Source organism: Triticum urartu, chromosome 7A, assembly GCF_056163025.1.
Source record: "Triticum urartu cultivar PI428250 chromosome 7A, HENAU_Tu73, whole genome shotgun sequence".
Taxonomy (NCBI): Eukaryota; Viridiplantae; Streptophyta; class Magnoliopsida; order Poales; family Poaceae; genus Triticum; species Triticum urartu.
In genome coordinates, this window is record NC_141879.1 from 705,600,674 (window position 1) to 705,609,061 (window position 8,388).

At 46.2% G+C, this 8,388-nt stretch overlaps 1 pseudogene; it reads left to right on the top strand.

Moving 5' to 3' along the window:
- Window positions 1-1,920: 1,920 nt before the first annotated feature.
- On the top strand, window positions 1,921-7,431 carry LOC125520306 (two-component response regulator ORR24-like; annotated as a pseudogene).
- The last annotated feature ends 957 nt before the right edge of the window (window positions 7,432-8,388 follow it).

The following is an 8,388-nucleotide window of genomic DNA, read 5'->3' on the forward strand; positions in this document are numbered from 1 at the left end:
ATCCGGTACTCCCTAGTCTGAAACACCCTTGAACTTATTTTCTTGAAGTGTTTTTCTTCAGATAAAATGCCCTTGTCATATTAATTTTCCACAAAGTGGTAAGTGGAGAAAGACTTCCACTCCTTGAGTTTAGGCCTTCACATTTTCACTTTGCCATACAAAAGTAGGTAGGAGTCTGACGACTGAGACATGAACGCTCTCTCTGTTCCCGGTCAAAGGAAGCAGGAGCAGGAGCAAAGCAGGAGCCTCTCCTTTTTGTAATTCAAGACCATAAGAGCATCTCCAGCCGTTGGCCCCTCAGGAGGCGCTAAAAATCACCCCCTGGGGCGCACCGGCGATAAACCACACGCTGGGGGCGTGATGCCCCCAGTCACGGCGCCCACGTTTTTTTTGAAAATATAAATTACGGCACGAACACGGCGCAAATTCAACCAAATTTCGGCGAGTTCGTTCATATTTAAAATATTTTACAAAAAGGAAAAAAAAGCTACTAGGTTGCTCCTCGCCGTCTCCCTCGCTGCTCCTCGCCGCCCGCCGCCCTTGCAGATCTACATGCCAAGGAGGCTGTAGAACCGTGTGTAGTCGCCGCCGTCGTCATCGTCGTCGTCGCCACCTCCGCTACGGCCGCCGTCCCTGCTGCAACCCTCCCCCAGTTGGCGTGCCGGGTTGGACGGTCCGGGGGCGTCCTCGTCGTCGTCGCTGTCGAGGATCACGACGCCGTGCTCGACCTCGCGCCCACGTTTGCGGGCGGCTATCTCCTCCAGGGCCCGGCGCTGCCGGGCCATCTCGTTGCGGAGGTAGTCGTCCCGCGCCCACTGCATGGCGTTCTCGTCGGAGATGCCGCGCCGGGCTATCTCCTCGTACTCCGCGGGGAGGCCGGGCTCTGGTTTGGGTGCGACGAGGACGAGGCGGCCAGAGGCGGGGGTGGAGTCGCCGATGCGGACGCCGGAGCTGCGGGTGCGCCGGCTGACAGACGTGTCCTAGGGCTCCGGCTTGACGGGGCGGAGGCAGGGAGAGCCGGTCGACCGACCTGGCGAGGAGGAGGACGCCCCGGGGTCCATGCGCCTCGGGTCCACGAGCTCTCACGGCGGCGAGAGAAGGACGGGGGCGGGGTACTCCAGCCTCGGCGTGTTGCCGCCCTCGATGCACTCGAGGACGGCGTGCGGCGTGCGGCCGGGCACGCCCCACCATCGGCGCCGCCCCTCGGAGTTGAGCCTGCCGGAGGGAACGACGCTGTTGGTGGCCTCGAGCTGCTTGGTGTGGCGGCGGCGGAAGTATGGCTTCCAGAGCGGGCTGTCGGGGACGTAGCGTGGCCCCTCCCTCGCCGGCGCTAATTTCGGCCCGAACCGGTGAAAACTGAGCCCTTGGGGCGCGACTGGGCCGATTTTTTGGCGTCGGCGACCGAAAAGTCACCTGATGGGCCTTGTTGGGGACGCGGCTAGAGATGCTGTAACATTTGTGTCCAACATTAAACATTTGGTAAGAAAAGAACAAAAGCAAAAAACAGCAACACCACCCGTGGTTTTCCTCACCTCTCATGAAAGAGACCATGGGCCGCGGCACAAGCAGACACGCACATTGACATCGCCAGATCAAATGGCGTAGCTGCAGAAATTAAGGAGTAGAAGCAGCGCATGCACACAAGCACGGGGAGAGCGCCTTTGACCTCTCGAGTCTGGACCGCGAGACTTCCACTCCTTCCCTTGACCCCTCTACCCCTATAAATAGACGCCCTTCCTCCAGCCCTTCTCACCACTCCTCTGAATACGGATTGTTTTTAGACGAGGAGCAAAGCAGTAACATCAGTTGTGTCCTGAGACGAGGAAGCTAATAGAGGTTTTGGCTGTGCGGTTTGTGCTGATTTGTTTTTTAATCAGTATTTTTCTTGATGGCGTTTGCTTTTCCAGGTGGGAAGAAGTTCGGAGAACATGGCCACGATGGGTGGGGACCGAAGGCAGATGATGGAGGATGCGGCGGAGGACAAGTTTCCCGAAGGGTTACGCGTCCTCGTCGTGGACGACGACCGCGTCTGCCTCATGGTACTTGAAGCCCTGTTGCGCCGCTGTAAATACCAACGTGAGTCTCTTGATCCCTCCACTTCGCCATAGTCCATTAGAATCGGGGCCTTGTGATCTATTTGTTTCTCTGCGAATAATGCTTGCCGCTATGCAGCAACGACGGTGATGGATGGAAAGACGGCGCTCAGGATGCTCATGGCGGGGAAGCAGCAGTTCGACCTGGTCATCACCGACGTGCGCATGCCGGACATGGACGGCTTCAAGCTCCTCGAGCTCATCCGCCTCGAGATGGGTCTGCCCGTCATCAGTACTCTTACTGCTCTCAATCCAAAGTCCAATTTTTGAGTTTTCTATCCATGAGCACTGACAATTGTTTTTAAGAACGTACTTTTACTCCTCAATCTTGTTGATACCTTGAGAGGATATTAATTTCTTTGGGCAGCGGGTGAGCTCCTATATATTTAGGACGATTTTATGAAACCACATACACATGCACAAAACCCGCACTCTATTTCAAACCTGGAAGAGTTCTAAAGAACGGGATCCCCACTGAGTCCGAACCAACGGGGTCCCATCTAACCGTTCACTCGTCCAATCGGATGGCGAGTGGGGTAGGAGAGCGGAGGTGGAGCGGCACATGAGTTAGTAGGGGACGTAGTGTCGGTTTCTAGCCCAAACCAATGGGATCCTATCTAACCATCCGTCTGATCGGATGGCGACTGGGGTAGGAGAGCGGAGGTGGAGCGACACATGAGCTAGTAGGGGATGCATTGTCGGTTTCTAGCCCAAAACAATGAGATCCTATCTAACCATCCATCCATCAGATCGGATGGATGGTGGGGATGGGGAACAAACATGGATAGCACGTGATTATGAGATCCCAATTGTTGTTTTTAATAATTGGGCTGATAGTGTTTAGTAGGCTAGAGACATGGTCACTCCAATGGCTAATTTGGGCTAGTGAGAGTCTCTGTCACTCCAATGTAAAATAGATTCCACATCCACGCGTTCGATGGGCGTATTTATGGACTATCTAGAATTTAATTTTATAAATGAGTAGTTTGGCTTAGTGAGACTCTCTATCACTCCTATGTAATGTAGACCCCACTATCCACATGTTCGATGGTTTTATTTATGGACAACTATAATTTAATTTTATATCATCTCAATTAATTGTACAATCCTACCAATAAGAATGAAAACTTTAATCTATTCATAGTTCATGAAATGACCAAGTTATATTTTTTTTCAAAGCTAATATTAAAATTCGCGTTCTAACAATCACACAAGGTATACGATTGCGCCACACCTGTTTGCTAGGGTTGCATGAATACTACAATTAAGAAATACCTATGTTGTATTGATATTTTTTTTGTGAATTGTATTGATATTATTAAGATTACTACTCATCTTCATTCTCCTTAAAGTTGTTACTCCTTATGACAATTTACTCTCAAGAATAGCATGTAAAGTAGGAATGCCCCTTTTAAGTACATACATGAGTAGGTTAACCATGGGTAATACCTACAATACTGCATATTTGTTGACTTTGAATAAGCACACTAATTTGTAGTCAAATTACTTTCACTGAAAGTGCAGCCACAAATACTTATTTTCCTGAATCTCTACTATTATTGCACAAAATTCGTCCAAGATAATTCTTGCCCAATCTCTACCTCGCCCACAGCTGCATGCAATTAATTAGCTATATAGTTAATTACACATGTCAATTGTCCAGACATTAATTTATGAAAACTATCACCGAGCATTGGACGAGAGGACCACGTTAATTATGGAGAGTATCATTCTTTGGACGAGAGTATCACGTTAATTATGAAACATATCATCGAGCACTGGACGGTAGGACCACATTAAGCATGGACATTATCATGTAGAATATGTATGTCCCCGTGGCAAGCACAAACAATTAGCTATCCGTAATAAAAAAAGCTATTGACAATGGTGGTTAACGTTTACAAACTAATATGAGTGTGATCACTTAAAATGCTTAGAGCGTTACGTGGGCCGATAGATGTTACCTAGTATGCTAGAGAAACTTGGCTGACTGCCAATAATAATACTTGATCTTCAGGTTCACCAATAGTTAGACATGATGATGTGATTTCCTTGTGTGGAACATGTTGTGATATGGCTTAGTCATTGTGTTACCGTTATTGTTTTAACCTTTGTTTTCGTATCTTCCTATTGAACGTGTGTAATTTTTCCCATTTAGTTTGCATTGAAGAAGAATTATAAAACTGAACATTGAAATGCTTTTCCGTCTATAGGCACTTTGACCAAAACATATGTCCACTTCATAGATTTTTGTGAATTTCTGAATTCTAAATCTAAGTCATTGGTCCTATGGCATGCAGTGATATCCGTTGATTGCGACAAGAAGGTTGTGATGAAGGGGATAGATCATGGCGCGTCCGACTTTATGGTGAAGCCAGTGCGTACCCATGAGCTCAAAAACATATGGCAACATGTTCAAAGGTGGAGAAATCCCAAAGCAATAAGCCACATCAGCGATCATGACAATGATGTCCAGAGAGTTCAACCAGCGACTACTGACAAGAGTAAGTACTCGGGGAATAAGAGAAACGTTGGAGATGATTCTAGCGAGAACAATGAGGGCACGCATATATCCGCCACCAAAGAAAGCCCAGGATGACATGGACAATTGCGCTGCATAACAAGTTTCTAGAAGCTATCAACCAGATCGGCCTTGATAGTAAGAATTCACATCTTGTGCCTCATTCATCGACAATGCTGGTGGCTGCTCGATATTTTCATTATAATTTTTATTACATAATTGTAGGGGCTGTTCCAAAAAAGGTATTGGAGCTGATGAATGTGGATCACCTCAGTAGAGAGAATATTGCGAGTCATCTACAGGTTTATTTGCAACCTTTATGCTTAATTTCTATGTTTTTGTTACTATTATTCATAGTCTAACATTTTTTCATATATAAGTGAAAGCTTTTATTTTCTGGGGAACATATCAGTCAAAGCTCTAGTAATGGAACTACCATGATGTGTAATTCTAATTAAGTGTGTCCCTTAAAATGCGAGGCTTATCTCATATAATGCATGCCCCACATTTTTAGGAGTTTTTTTTCCCATGCAACATCTTCAGTTCTTATTGTACTCACATGTTTACGTTATTTTTTTCGATGATAATCCATCTTATACCTTGTTATTTTGTCTATCTTCTTATTTCAGAAGTATAGATTGCACTTAAAAAGAGTTAAGTCAAATCCCTCTAGTGATGCATATGAAAGATGGAACTCATCGTACAACATGAACAACAAGGGCAATTTCATGCATAATCACGAACATGGAAGATGGAGTGTGTCCTCTGGCGACACTGCCTCTTGGAGTACAAACAAGTATGGTTCAACGGGTCACTTGGCTCCGCCGATGAACATCCAAAGCAACTTCTACATAGGGTCATACCTCCATGATCGTAGAATGCCAAAGTATGTTGGGAAACTACCGTCAGATGCGAGAAGATTCACAGGTTTTGCTGACCCTCCCGTCAGCCTATACGACAACATACCCAATGAGATAATGTCAGATGAATTTCCATCATTCAATTATAGTAATTCCTATGCTAACATCATGCATGGCAAGATAATGGAGATAAGCAAAGGCAAAACCCCTTCCAATCTTCAAAGTTCATTTGCAAACACAACAGTTGGTGGCGGGAGGTCTCTTGTTGCATCACAGGTGAACTTCCCACATAGCAACCAACTAGAGAGATATGCAATGTCATCTGGCCGGCTGCCTCTGCAAAATGAAAAGGCACCATTCATAAGCAACACCACATCAGTGGGAGGCTTCACTGAGCAGATGGCACCATTCAACATGGCAAGCAACATAAGCTCAGTAGGAACGATGTTGAATGGTAGCTCTACACTTGATGCAAGTAGAACTTCAACTAATGATACTCATCTGGTCAACAGTGAAAGAACTACTTCGATGCTTCACACCCTTCAGACAGATGATTTCGTCTCATTGACTCAGCTACATGATGGTGGGGATGGAGCTAGCATTGTTCCTATGCAAGAAGGCACACTTAATCAACAACCTCTTAATGATCATTTGAATGAAATCAGTGCCTTCTCAATGGATGATATATTTTCCAACATGCATGTGGAAGTAAGAACTTTTCTCATTTGTACGAATCTATGTGCTCCATATGAATTGTTGAGTTGGACATGTGTACTTAAATAACACTTTTCTCTCAATGTAGGATTTCACTGGAGATGATGCTATCGTGGAAGAAGCATGATAGTTCTATAAGTTAAGCCGCCCAATGCGCGAGATGGTTGATCAAGAGTATCATGCTCGAGGGGCCTCTTTAAGGCAATAGAGTGCTTTGACAAGTTTGCAAACATAGTGATATGTGTATCCATTTTCATATACCAGTGGTTCTTTGAGATACACTTTGTCTTGCATAACATTGAGAATTGACATGTTCCGCACAACAAGCATAAACACCACCCTTTGGAGACTGTTGTGCCTAATACAAGTCTTATGGTGGAAGCTTTTATAATAGGTTAGCATCCTGATAATCAAAACATTAGTGTTTCTTGAATCCTATGGTAACAAGGCACACTTTATACCTGGGATAAACTTGTTTCTGGCCCATCATGTTTTTACCTCGAGGTGGAGTACTAAGTGCCATGTGTTACTCTTCATTAGAGCCGTATATTCTTCATCCACAGCTTTTCTTCATTTTTTCACTAGAAGCCACAACTAAAGACAACTAAAGATGAACCTCATTTAGTATCATCCATAGAGCGAAGAATTGCATGATGTGCTCAACGGAGACATTGGTGGTGGTGGTGGTGGTGGCAGTGGGAGGGGTGTGATCTTGAGAATCCAAGCGTTGTGCTTTAGGGACTCCCTCACCTTCCAATTCTTTCTCTTGGAAGCTTCATAGCTGAGTGGGGCAATATCTTTAGGATTTCGCCCAAGAAGCCAAGGAGAGTCCCAAAAGTGGGTCCTCACACCATTACTAACGGTGATGGTGGTGGAAGCATAGAAAAAGTTGAGGTCCTCCCCATTGCATGGGTTTCCTATTCCCACCCACATCTTGGTGGGATCCTTCCATTCATACCACGACCATCGCAACAGGAGAGCCCTCGTAAACTTGTCTGCGTTGAGGACCCCAAGACCTCCGTACTCAAGTGGCTGGCAAACATACTCCCAATTCCCCTTGCATTTGGCCCCCATTGTCTTGTCCGAACCGGACCAAAGGAAATCTCTCTCTCGCTTGTTGGCGTTGTGAAGTATGTGGTGGGATGACCAACGGGGTGGTGGGGTAGACCACTTGGGATATGATCACGGACTTGACAAGAGCCGTACATCCAATGGTGGTGATGTTTTGGCCATCATACTTTGATAACTTGCTTGCAACTTTGTCCACGAGAAATTGGAGATCCATCAACTTTAGCTTCCAAACCGAGAATTTTTTTTGGTAAGCTGGAATTGGAATCCGTCATGGAAAAGTTGGCCGAACAATTTCACCATATATCTTTGTCCCTTCTCGCGCGGCAGTCATTGCAAAATTCTTTTCGCCAACTTGTCGTCGATTGTTCCCACCACCCACCGTGCTACTTTTGCCTTCTGACTCGCCCCGTCGCTCGTTCCCCTTCCCGATGGCACCCATCACCGCCCCCGTCCCCGCCGCGCTTAGTTTCTACCCCACCTAGAGGCCATGATGGCCGCGTCTATGAGCTTACTAACGAGGATGGCCTCGACCTGCGCCCTAGAGACTGCGCACAGGACGCACATCTTCAAGATTGATGGGTACAACCTGAACAGGGGCTTCTGCATGGGCAAGTCCATTGAGTCCGCTACCTTCGTCGGCGGCTACGACTGGTGCGTCCGCTTCTGTTGGAAATATGCCCTAGAGGCAATAGTAAATTGGTTATTATTATATTTCCTTGTTCATGATAATCGTTTATTATCCATGCTATAATTGTATTGATAGGAAACTCAGATACATGTGTGGATACATAGACAACACCATGTCCCTAGTGAGCCTCTAGTTGACTAGCTCGTTGATCAATAGATGGTTACGGTTTCCTGACCATGGACATTGGATGTCGTTGATAACGGGATCACATCATTAGGAGAATGATGTGATGGACAAGACCCAATCCTAAGCCTAGCACAAAGATCGTATAGTTCGTATGCTAAAGCTTTTCTAATGTCAAGTATCATTTCCTTAGACCATGAGATTGTGCAACTCCCGGATACCGTAGGAGTGCTTTGGGTGTATCAAACGTCACAACGTAACTGGGTGACTATAAAGGTGCATTACAGGTATCTCCGAAAGTGTCTGTTGGGTTGGCAC